The sequence below is a fragment of the Doryrhamphus excisus genome, chromosome 2 (assembly GCF_030265055.1).
Source record: "Doryrhamphus excisus isolate RoL2022-K1 chromosome 2, RoL_Dexc_1.0, whole genome shotgun sequence".
Lineage (NCBI taxonomy): Eukaryota > Metazoa > Chordata > Actinopteri > Syngnathiformes > Syngnathidae > Doryrhamphus > Doryrhamphus excisus.
In genome coordinates, this window is record NC_080467.1 from 15382665 (window position 1) to 15398065 (window position 15401).

At 39.1% G+C, this 15401-nt stretch overlaps 1 protein-coding gene across 1 annotated transcript in view; it reads left to right on the top strand.

Annotated features, from left to right (window-relative positions):
* Nucleotides 1-15401, top strand: part of LOC131106959 (cingulin-like protein 1) — a 44648-nt gene that overhangs the window by 4432 nt on the left and 24815 nt on the right. Inside the window, exon 2 of the mRNA XM_058056531.1 lies at nt 13375-13502. The gene's annotated coding sequence lies outside the window, so the exon portion shown is untranslated. The remainder of the gene's footprint in view (nt 1-13374; nt 13503-15401) is intronic.

Sequence of the window (15401 nt, forward strand, 5' to 3'; positions counted from 1 at the left end):
TGTGCCCTGTGATTGGCTGGCGACCAGTCCAGGGTGTACCCCACCTCTTGCCCGAAGACAGCTTGGATAGACTCCAGCACCCCGTGCAACAAGGGTAAGCAATAGAAAATGAATGAATTAATGTTTTGGCGGGTAGCACAAATGAAAGGAAATACATCTGGAATAGGTGCAGATTCTGGGAGATCTCTATAGGAGTCCACAACTCAATACAAAAGGTTGAAAAATGAGCATAATAGGTCCGCTTTAAGCAGGTTATACAAATCAACCATATCGTTGATATCAATATCTGATTGGCCTCACGCCCGAAGACAGCTGGGATAGGCTCCAGCAACCCCCGCGACCCTTGTGAGGAAAAGCGGTAGAAAATGAATGAAAGAACATGTCCGAATCCTCTCAATCTGGCCTCTCTGACTTTTTCTCCAAGGCCTCTAACATGTAATGTCCCTCTGATGTACTTGTTCCTGATCCTATCCATCCTGGTCACTCCCAATGAGAACCTCAGCATCCTTATCTCTGCTACCTCCAGTTCTGCTTCCTGTCTTTTCCCGAGTGGCACTGTCTCTAGACCAAACAACATACTAGCTGGTCTCACCACAATTTTGTATAGTCTTATTATCAAGTATTTGTCAGTGAGGGTGAACAGGTTGCACAGTATCAAATTATATCAGTCTGCATCTCAAATCTCCAATATTGGTTCTGCGATACACATAATTGATTCCAGCACCTCGATAGAGCCCAACACTGTTTGCCAGCATAATACAGTAGCAAGGAGCAGGAGTGATGTCACTCTTTTGGAAGTAAAAATACTTTGCAGATGAGTGCAAAACTTGTGATGCATACGTTTTCCCATGGTGACACGTGACTTAGGGCATTAAGACCAACCCTATTGTGCATGTGAAGCGAAATCACAAGGGGGAAGGTATACATACAAAGTATGTATACAGCAAAGTATACATACTATACTATACCGTATTTGTACTGTATATGACTCATCCGTTGAAGCTTGCGCTATTCTACTAATGGGAGTCTGACTGAATTTAACCTGAAGTCCCATTCTGCTACTTGAGATTGAATCATGGGAAAGTAGGAAGTCAGATGGATGTAGTCGGCATGCTCGGAATGAGGGTGTGAGCGCACACACACCAAATACTTTGGAGTGCACACTTCACATACTGTTCCTCCAAATATTTGTAATATTTAATACTGTGTGTGCGTGTGTGTGATTTGATCCTTTTGAATAAGGGTTCAGGTTCAGCATACAGGAATGTCGACACTTTCTCTTATCCTTTTATGCTTTAATGAAAGTTGACACACAAGGTGAGATGGGTCAGATAAAATCCATGCCAGTGTGTAAAGTGTGTCCCGACTATGTGCTGTCTTTTCTTACATTGACGTGGTAATTTGATGTTTTATGGAAAGAGACCGACGCTTGACGGACGATTCATTGACTTAGCACTCCGACGAAAAATTTGCATCAAACTGCAATATTTAAAGCTTTATTTTTGCCTCGGTTATTAATGATGATGATTATATTTGACCTGATAAGACTTAACCGTTGTCCGACTGCAATGTGTTAAAATAGGCAAGATGGTGTAGTATTTAGTGCTTGTATGGTTAAAGCGTTCTAGATATCGGTGCTGGCTATGCATACACTTGCACATTTGTAAAGCTGCTGAACTGGATTAGTGAGAAAGGAGAGTCGCAAAACACTAACACAGCTCATAGTACTTAAGAGTCTTCTCTTCCAACACTGCTTCTTTTTTTTCCCATGAATTTGTTCCTTTATAATCCCACAGTAAAGTTAAGTAAACTTGTAGGTTAGGACCATTGTCGTTTCAGTTTGCTACTTCATATTTTGAATTATTTTACTTTTGTTACCTTAAAATTAATACAGTCTCGTCCGCTATCGTGACTGGCATGCTTTGTTCGGGTGGTCGGGCAACCGGATTAGTTTGTTACTGGGTGATATGGACCATATCTCTAACTCATATTCCGATATATTTAAGTAGAATATGGATATTACGACGTATCTCAATATTTTTTCCATGAACTGAAAAGTCAAAGTCAAATATGTGTGCAAAGTTTTATTAAAATGTAGATAGTATATTCATTCATTCATTTTCTACCGCTTATCCCAGCTGTCTTTGGGCGAGAGGCAGGGTACACCCTGGACTGGTCGCCAGCCAATCACAGGGCACATATAGACAAACAACCATTCACACTCACATTCATACCTATGGATAATTTGGAGTCGCTAATTAACCTAGCATGTTTTTGGAATGTGGGAGGAAACCGGAGTACCCCGAGAAAACCCACGCATGAGATGGTCTAGGGTGGAATTGAACTCTGGTCTCCTAGCTGTCAGGTCTGCGCGCTAACCACTCGATCACCATGCAACAAGACTTGTTGGTTGTGTATTGTTTACATATTTTCTGATACCAAATGTATCACTGCTACACAGTGGTGGTGATGGTAGGCTGGCTGATGTTGCTATTAAATATATCAAATATAATATCAGTACATAAATATATTATTTTTAAAACTTTTGTATGTATATTTTGAAGATCATTTTTGAAATCAGCAACAAGCTTCACTTGAGAAGAATGACTGACATCCAAAGCAAAAGATGGCAGAGTGAATACATTCACACTCACATTCATACCTATGGACAATTTGGAGTCGCCAATTAACCTAGCATGTTTTTGGAATGTGGGAGGAAACCGGAGTACCCGGAGAAAACCCACGCATGCACAACTCCAGAACATGCAAACTCCACACAGAAATGGCCGAGGGTGGAATTGAACCCTGGTCTCCTAGCTGTGAGGTCTGCGCACTAAACACTCGACTGCCGTGCCGCCTATTTTCTTTTTTTAAATATAGAAAAAGTTAAATGTACTGTTCAATCTGTTCAGCGCAATCGTGCTGCACTCACAGTAGTCTATGCAGCCGGGTTAGCGCCGTTAGCGCTACCATCTTACGTTCCCCATGACGACAGACTGTAAACACGGTTGATGCCATCTTTGAAGACCTTTTATCACAATTTTTTTTTGCCGTTCACTCCCGCTATGCAGCCTGTCAAATCCATATTTCTGCGGGATATTCGATTATTTGACGTAGCGAAGAGATGCTAACAGCTGTTCCTGAGTGTCAACAATGGCGCAAGCAGCAAGCTACAAACGTAATAAGATGAACATCCATAGCTGGACACTTGATTAAGGAGTCGGTATGGCACAAAACAATAATGAAGTAATAAATAAAGTACTATTAAACACAGAGCTGTGGTAACTAGCTTGTACTCGGGCGGCGCCATCTTGAAACATGAGACCTCCGCATCAAATCAAGTCTATATCGATATGAACGATATGCTTGTTTTTGATATCGTCCTTAACAGAAATATCTTCTTTTTGGTTTTTTTTTAATATCGCCCAGCCCTACTTGTTATGAAAACTTACTCGGAAAACCAAATGGTATGGAAAATAGGGTCTAATGATCTGATGGGGGGGCGGCATGGCGGCCGAGTGGTTAGCCCGCAGACCTCACAGCTAGGAGACCAGGGTTCAATTCCACCCTCGGCCATCTCTGTGTGGAGTTTGCATGTTCTCCCCGTGCATGCATGGGTTTTCTCCGGGTACTCCGGTTTCCTCCCACATTCCAAAAACATGCTAGGTTAATTGGCGACTCCAAATTGTCCATAGGTATGAATGTGAGTGTGAATGGTTGTTTGTCTATATGTGCCCTGTGATTGGATTGCGACCAGTCCAGGGTGTACCCCGCCTCTCGCCCGAAGACAGCTGGGATAGGCTCCAGCACCCCCCGCGACCCTCGTGAGGAAAAGCGGTAGAAAATGAATGAATGAATGATCTGATGGGAAGAATTCAGACTTTTCCTACCCAGCACACCTATGAATCTTCTGGGTGTGCTTCAGTGAGAAGAGGTTAAAGGTTAATAACCTCATAGGAACCGCGATGAATATCGGAATAGGAATGTGTATGAATAAAGCCGGTTTCGAGCCAGATTCCAAGTTGGCTGAGTCACTTTTGAATCAGAACCAATTTCAAGTCCGGTTGAGTGAGTCTGGGAGAGAAAAGAGGGAATGTCCTAATTCAATGCCTTATAAAGTTAAACTAAGCTTTGTTTACAGTGGTACCATAAGGGTTAGAATCCTGCTTTCATCATGTCTACATTCGAATTAACCTGTTTGCTTTACCCTGCAGTCAATCAGAGGATAAACACAACCTGTGGTTCCTTTTGTACGCAGATGAGCTGGTTAGTCATGACAAACAATACTGCATGCCTGTGTAGCAATCTTTTTTGTAGTCCAGGGTGTACCCCGCCTCTCACCTGAAAACGGCTGGGATAGGCTCCAGCATACCCGTGACCTTCGTGAGATAAAACGGTATAGAAAACGGATGGATGTATTCTGTACAGGCATTGCCAAAAACATTGAAAAACTTGCACTGTTTGTGGGTTTTGGGGTAAAATAATAATAATAATAATATCGGTAGATGTGCGTGGGTACACATTATAACAATGCGGGTGATAAAAATACATTCATGATGTTCACTGGGCTTGTAAATCTAATTCATCACTATATGGTAATGGTTTTATTTCATTTGAACATGCATCAGATTACAATTGAATGCATCACATAATCAGTTCACAGTTCCACATGTCCAGAAGGAGTAGGAAGAAGCAAAGCTTATTAAATCCTACCCCTCCATCTTGTACTTTTACAATCAGTAACTGTTACATTTGATCACTTCCTGCTTTCCATAATACAGTTTAAGTTTTTTTTTTTAAATAATGCAAGTACCGAAGTACTTGTATTGTTTCTTGAATTGGCTCATCGTTGTGCATTGTTTGAGGTCCTTACTCAATCCATTCCATAGTTTGATTCCACATACTGAAATGCTATGGCTTTTTAACGTAGTCCTAGCATATGTGTTTCAAATTTAGTTCTTCCCTGAGATCATATTTCTCCTCTCGAGTATCGATGAGCTGATGCGCTATAATGCACGACCAAGACAGTTGGGGTGAAATAAATTAATAAATTATTACTATTTTGGAATGCATTTAAGGTAAAGTTCTACAAGTTGAATCTGTAGCCTTTCTGAATGCAAATCTCATGTTAAAGCTGTTAATCTCGTTTTTTATGCCATTTCTTCCGCCTACTGTTCGGCGGTCTCAAACCCCATTTTTACATTGTAATTTCTTTCGCTAATGGACGCTTGTGACTTGTAATTATTCATCTTCCTTGTGGAGAAACTGCCACCAAGCTTCTCCTGAAATGCATCTTGGTGAATTTTTGCATTTTATAGCGCCTTGTTTTTTTGTTTTTTTTCCTTCAAGTTTTAATGAGTGTTGTTTTGCATTATGCAGTACCTCCAGGCTTCAATTTGGCATCTGGGAGTGTTGGCTTGACTCCAAAACTGTGGTCACCCGGTGCTTATTACTCATTAAGCCTCGTCAGAGGGCCGAGTGGGTGCAGGCTGGGTGGGAGCTGCAGCGCTTGGAGAGTAGATGTTGTTGTTGTTGTTTGTGTCGATGTTCTAGTTTTTGATGCAATGTAAAAGATGCAAAGGTGAAGGAGTTTAAAATGTAGAACCTTCTTCTTTTATGCATGTCTAACATATTCTCTCATACATTTAGTAATAATATGCAATCCAACATGATTTTTACAAAGAGCTAGGTTGGTGTTTAAAAATCTGTTGCAGCATTCAGAACAACCATGCCTGCCGTCAATGGGACTTCCTGTCTTTGTGACAGTGATATAAGTCACAATCTTTGGGACTGAACACTTGGTGGGTGTGGTGAGTTTGAGGCGACGGTCCCAACCTGCTGTACTTGTGTTTGTCAGAATTTGGGCATGGGTACCGCCTGAAATAAGCTCAGAAAATAAATCTAATTATAATAATATGCACTGCTATTGCAGCTGCAACCCACAGCAAGCTAAAACTCAACTCTGAACCCTTGACATCACTTCCTGTCTGCCCTCCCACTCAGCTCCCCCAGCACCAGAACACATTTACAGCCGCACAAATGAGCATGTGGCTTATTCATGTCTTAACCCTCCTCTTGTGTTAGGGTCGGAACCGACCCGTTTTAGATTTTAATGCATAAAAAGAATCACATAACATTTGTTTATTGCATCAAGGCTTTTTGACTTTGTCAGGAAACTCTATTTCAACAAAATAAAATCAAAAAAATAATTTTTTACTACATTTTAAAATGGTCTGGTTGAAATTATGACCACTGTATTGTTATGGTCGGTTTCCACCCGGTTATAATAATAATGACTATAAAGCAATATTTTGAGCCACAACTGAAATCATAAGTGTACAATTAGCCAACACAATGACAACCAGCTCCTCTTCTCATCATGTAAGCTTCAGGGGATTCTCATTTTGAACGCTTTTCCAGTATACCAGCAGAAAAACAAGGTCCAGACATGTGAGGTGAATTCACTCATTTGATTGGCTGATTTCACTTTTACAATTTGGATCATGGAAAGAATGGCAAGAAGTACAGTGAACCAAGATCTGGACCTGTTCTGCTTTTTGATTTCACTTTATACAAAAATTCTGTTGCTGAAAACAATAACTATTTCTAACTTTTCTTGACATTAATATATAGGGGTCAAAATTCACCCGAACACCATAGATGTTTTTTTTTTTTTTTGTGATTAATACTAAAATGAGAAAATAAATAAAACTAATTGATTTAAGAGATATGTTCTATATCCCTCAGTAATAGCCAATTAACAAAATAACCTTCAATTTATTAATATGATTCTTTTGAGGTTCATTTTACCATTTTTGGAAATTAAAATCGAGGGGTATAGACAAAAAAAGGCCACACCAAAAGTATTAAAACCAACATTGTCATGTATGAGGAAGCCTAAGAAGGTAACCAGGACATGAGAAGCAAATTTGATGGTAACTGTTTTTTTTGTTTTTTTTTTTTTTTGAAAACCTGATGGGGCCCAGCCTTGCCCAGACCCTAGCTCCAGTGGCCCCCAGGTAAATTGAGTTTGAGACCCCTGCCTTAAAGCAACCAGTTTCACATGAAGGAATATGGAAGTGTGTAAAAAAAAAAATAAAAAAAATAAAATAAAAAAGACGACCTATCAGATGTCATGTTAAGCAAAGACAAATATTCAACATAAATAGCACTTAAATCAATGCTGGTGGCTACATTGTTTGTCTGTCGTCAGTAGCAACATGGCCGTCCCCCTAAAACTGTTGTTGGGCAATCGTGAGCATGTTAGCAGTGTGCACGGACTACTGAGAAGTACCTCACTTATATAATGTTGAATGATGATCGGAAGGGAAAAACAGCATTGTGACTGTAGTGTCCTTTTTTACAGGCATTTTCCAGTATCTCAACACAATAATTAACTTTTGTTAATGAACTTTATGCTGATGACAAGTAGTCATAGGTGTGGTGTTGATATTCCTGCCAGGAATGCATGTGTCGATGTTCCACGTCATGCAATCCGGATCCCAGTCACAATCAACTGTTGCAAATAATCAATTCTATACATGGTTTGCAATATAATTCAACCTTTTTTATTATTTTGCAACTTCACAGCATCCAAATTTTTTAACTCCTCTAAAATGTGTCCATATGATGTTTGAATCCTGTTTTCACAACAATGGAAAACAGTTTAACAGATTTAATTATTCTGTTAAGTCTATTAGATATGCTTTTAGTCAGTGTTTTTTTTGTTTTTTTTTGTGGCCAGTCAATGAACTTGCAGGGCGTCTCCTTTCAGTCCATCAGCGTTTAAAGAGCTTTACTGGTTCAAAGTGCACCAGCTCACAATGTGGCATACCGAAGATGTGAGTAATGGGCAAAAAGCCACCATTTTTAGTCTTCTCACTGTGCGGTGATATCGGTATCATCATTGCATGCCAGATCTGACGTCTGACCTTGCATCTGTGTCAGGGTGGCGGTCTGGGTCCTGGTTGTTATTTTATTTTTAATACTGATCATGACAATGTTACAATAAGGAAGACAGACTGTTACATAATTTGCATAAACAACACATAATACAGTTTCACCAGCCATCTGTACATGTTACTAGTATGACAAAAGTTATAAAATGTCTCATATCCTCATATCTGGCTGAGGAACAACCTCACCTGATCACATATTATTGACATAAGAAAGGGTGAGTCTCATCCAAAATGAATTGCTTTAATAAATAGCTGATGTTGCCAAGAAGTTTATTTACCTCCCCTTGATATTAATATAAATAAATAATGACTTATATTTGTGTAGTCTAATATAGGTCCTGTTCCACAGCATGCATCGTGAAGCTGGACCTGATCTATCCCAGTCCAAAATACTGTCCTAAGTAATGCAGCTTCCTTTTAACTACAGCTGATATAACTACAGCAGGGGTCTCAAACTCTATTTACCTGGGGGCCACTGGAGCTAGGGTCTGGGCAAGGCTGGGCCACATCAGGTTTTCCCAAAAAAAAAAAAAAAAACGCATTTATTAAAAACAGAAAAATATACAAACTTTTTCAGTGCTTAAAATTAACAAAGCATTATTAGAGCCCTGTAGACACGACTATAGTCACATTTATACTTTTTTTATTTACAAAATATTGTGCAACTGCAGGGTCTTGAGACACATGCTAACTCGCAAACTAGAGAGCTAGCGACCTAAACGGTAGTTATTTCCTTTAAACTTAAATAGCCAAAAACTTACCACTTCCACACGGATAGGGAGGATAACTATTAACAGTTATTTAACCTTTAACATGAACATTAATCAAACGTAATAATTTTTTCTGGGTACATGATACCATACAGCATCCATATCAAACTTGCGCACTAACATTAAACTTTCATATCAAGGCGGGGGCCTCAAACTAGTGTCCTGCGGGCCACATTTGGCCCACGGGCCGCGCGTTTGAGACCCCTGAACTACAGCATGAGGCCTTCTTCTAACAGCAGGTAGATATAGAACAGAAAATAACAAAGCTCCACCTACCTCATCGCTACCTACCTGCCTGTTAAGGTGTGACTGACTTGGCGTCCTGCCACAGTCATCCAGGCTGCACCGAGTCACACCCTGGGGTGGGGATCCGAACTACTGGGTGTCGGTGGGGGAGTTGCTGACTGGAAACTTTACTGTTTAGTCATTGTTTATTTAATCTCAACTCACTTGTAAAACAACCATGAGTTTGTATTTTCATTGATGAATGTTGTTGAAGAAGACTGTCCTATGCAGGTAGCTGTGGTAACTATTTGGATTTCATTTTTGGAATAGCTAGTCAGTGTTTCCCACAGGTGTACTGCATTAACTAGCATGCCTTGCGGGCACTTTAAAGTGTTATAGTTAAAAGTTAAAGTTTGCTGTTGTAGTTGTGGGCTCTGTGAACTATGATGCATGTAAGTATTTATGTATAATATTACTTTTTTTTCATCCAAAATGCTTTTTCACCCAAATGGTTGGGTAAAGTGATGAATCAGACAATAGTCCCACATGAACTCTAGCACACTCTCGCCAAGTTTCTCTCTTTCTCTCGCTTGTCTAGTCCGATCAAGGGGGAGGTTGTAGTTAGGGTCATCTCCATGTACACAGTAGTGTGGCCCACCCACCCACACACATACACAGAAAAAAAAACCTGTGGTTTGAGCTCAGTCGGGAAATGAACTTAAGTTATCCTGCCATGATGAATTCTTCACTCTCTGAATTTCTTGTTGTGAGTATTATTTCATAAACCATTCATAGGTGCTTTGTTTAATAATAGAATGGATGGATTGAAGAAGTTGTATTTGGACGGTTGGTTGATATTAGTTATACTATGGTAATGGTTTTATTTAATTTGAACGTGCATCAGATTACAATTGAGTGCATCACATAATCAGTTCACAGTTCCACATGTCCAAAAGGAGTAGGAAGAAGCAAAGCTTATTAAATCCTACCCCTCCATCTGGTACTTTTACAATCAGTAACTGTTACTGTTAGTAATTTGTTCTGCTTTCCATAATACAGTTTAAGGTTTTTTTTGGTGTTTTTTTTTAGTAATGTACCCCGTACCGAAGTACAAGGTGATATGAGCATCCAATGACATAATGTGTACCATAGTAAGTGTCAATATAGTGATATATATAGCACATCATGACTGGTTCAAGACTTTTCATCCTTGTATTTAGCAAACATCAACTGCTTGTATTGTTTCTTGAATTGGCTCATCGTTGTGCATTGTTTGAGGTCCTTACTCAATCCATCCCATAGTTTGATTCCACATACTGAAATGCTATGGCTAGCATAACGTAGTCCTAGCATAGAAGTGTTTCAAATGTACTTCTTCCCTGAGATCATATTTCTCCTCTCTTGTAGAGAAGTATTGGATGACATTTTTAGGTAATTGGTTGTTTTTATGCAATATTTTAGCTGTTTGAAGATGAACTATATCAGCAAGTTGAAGTATTTGTGATTTTAGAAATAAGGAGTTAGTATGTTCTCTGTAGGCGGCATTATGAATTATCCTTACTGACCTTTTTTGCAGTACATTTAGCGAGTGAAGATTGCTTTTATAGTTATTAGCCCATATTTCCACACAATAAGTAAGATATGGTAGAACCAGAGAGCAATAAAGAGTGTGGAGTGATTTCTGATTGAGAATAAATTTTGCTTTGTTCAATACTGAAATATTTTTGGCCACCTTATGTTGTTTATTTGGAATATGAGGTTTCCAGCTCATATATTTTCATCAATTGTGATACCCAGAAATGTATTTTCGTTCACATATTAGTTGCAATTATTTGTTGTGAGCTTGGTTGTGGGTAATGTCACTGTTTTTGTCTGGCAATGTTAATAGGACAACAGTTATACAGCTATTGCTGGTATTTGTCCGACAGTATTCAGCTCCAATTATATAACAACTATTTTTACTTCTAATATGTCTTCACAACTTTTCCCAGCAAAGCAGATGTGGGAAAACCAGTTATCCTGACACACACACACACAAAACATGTTTATAAAGGTTTTAAATCAAAACAAAAGAAGTATCATGTACTGAATTTAGCAAGAATAAATATGAATGTATAACATTGTGTTGTTCTTCAGCCAGAAAAACATCCATATTAGCATATGTGGACAACATATGTTGCTTCAATTCTGTTTGTATCACAATAACAATTCTATGAACGTCTTTTTATTAGACATCATTATCGCACTGTGTCATGACCATCAAGCCCACTCGTGTTATGAATGCAGTCACTCACAATGTGAGTGGGGAATTAATGGCCATATGTACTTTTTCTAGTGTGATAATTGACTTTGTTCTGTAGGTTACAACACTCCTCTCAGCGGATTGTACTAATATTATAACAGTGATTCCCTCATATTCTGATGTTCAATATTTATATGAAACTGATCGACACAAATAAATCTGGACCGCCACATAATACATTTGGGTGTAAAACACTGTATTTAATTATATTTACTATAATTACAGAATGTACAGGTTTTCATGCACGCGTGCACAACCTTTTGAAAGTAGCGCCTCTGACAAAAGCACATCTTGGCTTGCTCGTGATTGGCATTCTTATTCATTGGCTTCGCTTGCCTGCTGGCAAACCAACAGAAACATATCACTTGCACTGATTGACATTAAAGACATGAATCAAAAGTGGAAATTTTACACTGGAATTATGTTGTGCACTGTGGAGAGGCACGTGCCGATTTGTGTGTATTTGCTTAACAAAGTATCACTAGGAACTGTACTTTTATGTTGAACACTCATCAGACAATTTATTAGGTACATCTGCATATCCCCAATGAGATCAAGTGGTGAGTTTTGATTGACATTGTCAGAGAGTTATTAACTTGACAATATGTTTTTATGGTCAATTTGATATATTCTTATTTTAATAAGCTTGACATTGTCCTCTGATTTCAGATCGACATTTGCAACAAAAAATGACTATTGTAATTATTAAATTAGATTCCTCTCCAGAGGCATCTCTTTCTCTCTTCAATTGCCGTTGTTTATTCACAACTTCAATATGCCTCGCATTTTAAAGTGTAAATGTGCAGGTACTTGCCGTTAATGAATAACAATGGAGGATGAATCAGTCACGATGTCGTCTTTAGCGTGGACGTCAGGTTCCTGTTGGCCGGATTGACTCTGTAGCTAAACAAACACGTAGTGTACAGCTATGGTGTGTTCAAGGACTGCCGACAAAAGTGCAAAATCATAACGGCGAAAAAGAAAACATTGTCAACTAAGCATAAAGACATAAACACATAGAAGTTTTGGTACATGTATGCTGCTATTATCAGATATTTATGAATTATAAAGGACTGCTGCTGAATGAGATCTGATCTCCTGTGGGGAAAAAAAATCCTATTTTGGGAGGAAAAAAACAACAAAAATTTGAGCAAAAATTTGCAGGGCTGAGAATGCTGAATCGCGAATGTACGGGCGTCCACTGTAGTGCCACATCACATCCATCCATTTTCTGTACCACTTATCCTCACAAGGGTATGCTGGAGCCTATCCCAGCTGTCTTCGGGCGAGATGCGGGGTACACACTGGACCGGTCGCCAGCACCTTGCAATTTTACACCAAAATGCTCTTGGCTGTATTTTTTTATTTTTTAGCGTGAACAACCACAACAGTTGATTAGTTATTTTGCTAGAAGATAATAAATATACATTATCTTTATTTTTTTATTATTATTATTATTTTTTTTTTTAGCACATGACTCAATTGAGCGTGATCAGCATGTCCTGCCAGGGTGACTCATCCAGTCTGCTGTCTCTCAGTCGACATCCGCCATCGAAGCACGAGCCCGGACACGCCCACGCTACTTTTCACCTCCACTAACTTGAATCCTTCCCTCATCATGTCCTTGTTTGTCTCCTCTGCTCTCTGGGGTTTGTGTTCACCTCCTCAGTCTGTCTGCCCCTCTCCCCTGGCCTCCCTCCCTCCGCTGGTGATTCACGGCGAGCTTTGCTTTGACTCAACATGTTGCCTAACGTCTGACAAACTGACACAGTTGTCTGCGAAATATGCCGCAACGTTACTTTCTCCTCGTTTTCTGTCCAGAATGATTCAACATAATGACTTTTGCCTCATTCCCGAACACACTGAACTATGCAGGCTGATAACATGACAATATTTTTTACCTAATTTTTCAACTAATAACATATATTTAAAAAGTTATATATTTTGTTCATCATTGTCATCAATATGGAAAACTGGAAATCTGAAAAAAAAGTAAAAGTAATCGTCATAATATTTAGCAATTTCAAGCCATGATGGATGGCAGCGGTGTCGTGTTACAAGTCTTTTTGATTGGCTGCCGGTGAGTACATTGTGAGGTCATATGAATGATTTGTTACAGGGTTTGGTGTGTGAGGACAACACAGGAGGAGGACTGCAGAGGTTTGCTGCCTTGAGTGAGGAGTTGACCTTTCACCTCCAGCAGCTGCAGACAGAGACTGAGCACGAGCTCAAGAACTTACGAAAGAAGTGAGTAAATCATTTTTGTGAAGTGCATTTGAAGTAATCCACAGACTTTTCAAATCCAAAATACACTTGATTTTTGGTCAAAAAAGTATTGTATATTTTTATATATATATTTTTTTATTTTTATTTTTTTAATATTTTTAATATTTTCATATTTTTATTTTACTTTTTAATTGTTTATAGTTATTAAAAAAACATCCCCCCCCCCCCCCTGGAAAACACATCTGATTCACTAAGAGTTGGTAATAAGCCTATCACGAGTAAAAAAATTGCTAAACAATAATTGTCCAATGAATTAGTATGGTGGATAATTGATATCACTGACAATATTAACTTTTCCTTAATAATACGGCATAATAATAACAGTACATCAAAGCAAAAGTGATTTTCAAACCTACTGAAAGGTTGCATTTCTTTTACAATGCAGTGAGTGACACCGTCTGTGAGCGAGCACTATTTTGTACTGTTTCGTGTATATTCATTCATTCATTTTCTACTGAAGTGAGTAAATCATTTTTGCGAAGTGCATTCGAAGTAATCCACAGACTTTTCAAATCCAAAATACACTTGATTTTCGGTCAAAAAAGTATTTTTATATTTTTATATTATATTTTTATATTTTTATATTATATTTTTATATTAGGCTTATTACTGACTCATAGTGAATCAGATGTGTTTTCCAGGGAGGGAACATTTTTTTTAATAACTATAAACAATTAAAAAGTAATTTTTATATGACTTTTATTAATTATATATATATATATATATGCAGTGAGCGTGCACTATTTTGTGCTGTTCCGTGTATATCCATTCATTCATTTTCTACCGCTTATCCTCACAACGGTTGCGGGGGTGCTGGAGCCTATCCCAGCTGTCTTCGGGCGAGAGGCGGGCTACACCCTGGACTCGTCGCCAGCCAATCACAGGGCACATATAGACAAACGTCACCCATTAACTAACATGCTTTTGGAATGTGGGAGGAAACCGGAGTCCCCGGAGAAAACCCACGCATGCACGGGGGAGAACACATAGAGATGGCCAAGACTGGAATTGAACTCGAGTCTCCTAGCTGTGTGACCTGTGCGCTAACCACTTGTCCAGCCCGTTTCGTGTATATTTACTTGCATATTTACTGCTGAACAAATGCCTCAGGAAGCATTGATTGTTGGGACTAAGGCTCACTGTTGGCCCCGCCTCTACGTACTGGAACAAAGATGCTTGATGGCTGACAGGAGGGGTCACTCTCTCTGTTCAATCCACTATAGATCCAGTGTGCACAGACACATGCAGAGTGAGATCTATTATTTAGATGCTTTAAATTTGATTTGTCCCTGAAAAATGTGTGCGCAGAACACATTTTATTTTATTGGTAAGTGATACCTTTTAAAAATACACTTTCTGTTTCGGTTAAACCCTCAATTGTTTTCTTTGAGATGAAGTCCCGCTGTGTTGTGTTTGAACATGTGAGTAGGAGGCAGCTCAGTCTGGCTTTGTAATGTTTTTCACAGCTGAAACACGACTGGGGAAGTTTGCCTGTATCTCATAACAGCAGTGGGTCTTGGTTCTACAGGATAAACCAGGATCCCGCCTCTAGCTCAAGTACATTTTGTCTCGTTAGAGTAGTTTAGTTTCTCTTCATTTAGACCTTTTTAAAGAGTTTCACCACACGCGGTTCCAGGTTTATCTTGCTTTATCTGTGTTTCCTGGTTTGATGGCTTCCTTCTACATAAAATGAAACTGCAGTTCTTTGTGTCAGTTTTCTGCAATTATGTTATTATGAAGGTACGGTGGTTGAGTGGTTAGCGCGCAGACGTCACAGCTAGGAGACCAGGGTTCAATTCCACCCTCGGCCATCTCTGTGTGGAGTTTGCATGTTCTCCATGTGCATGCGTGGGTTTTCTC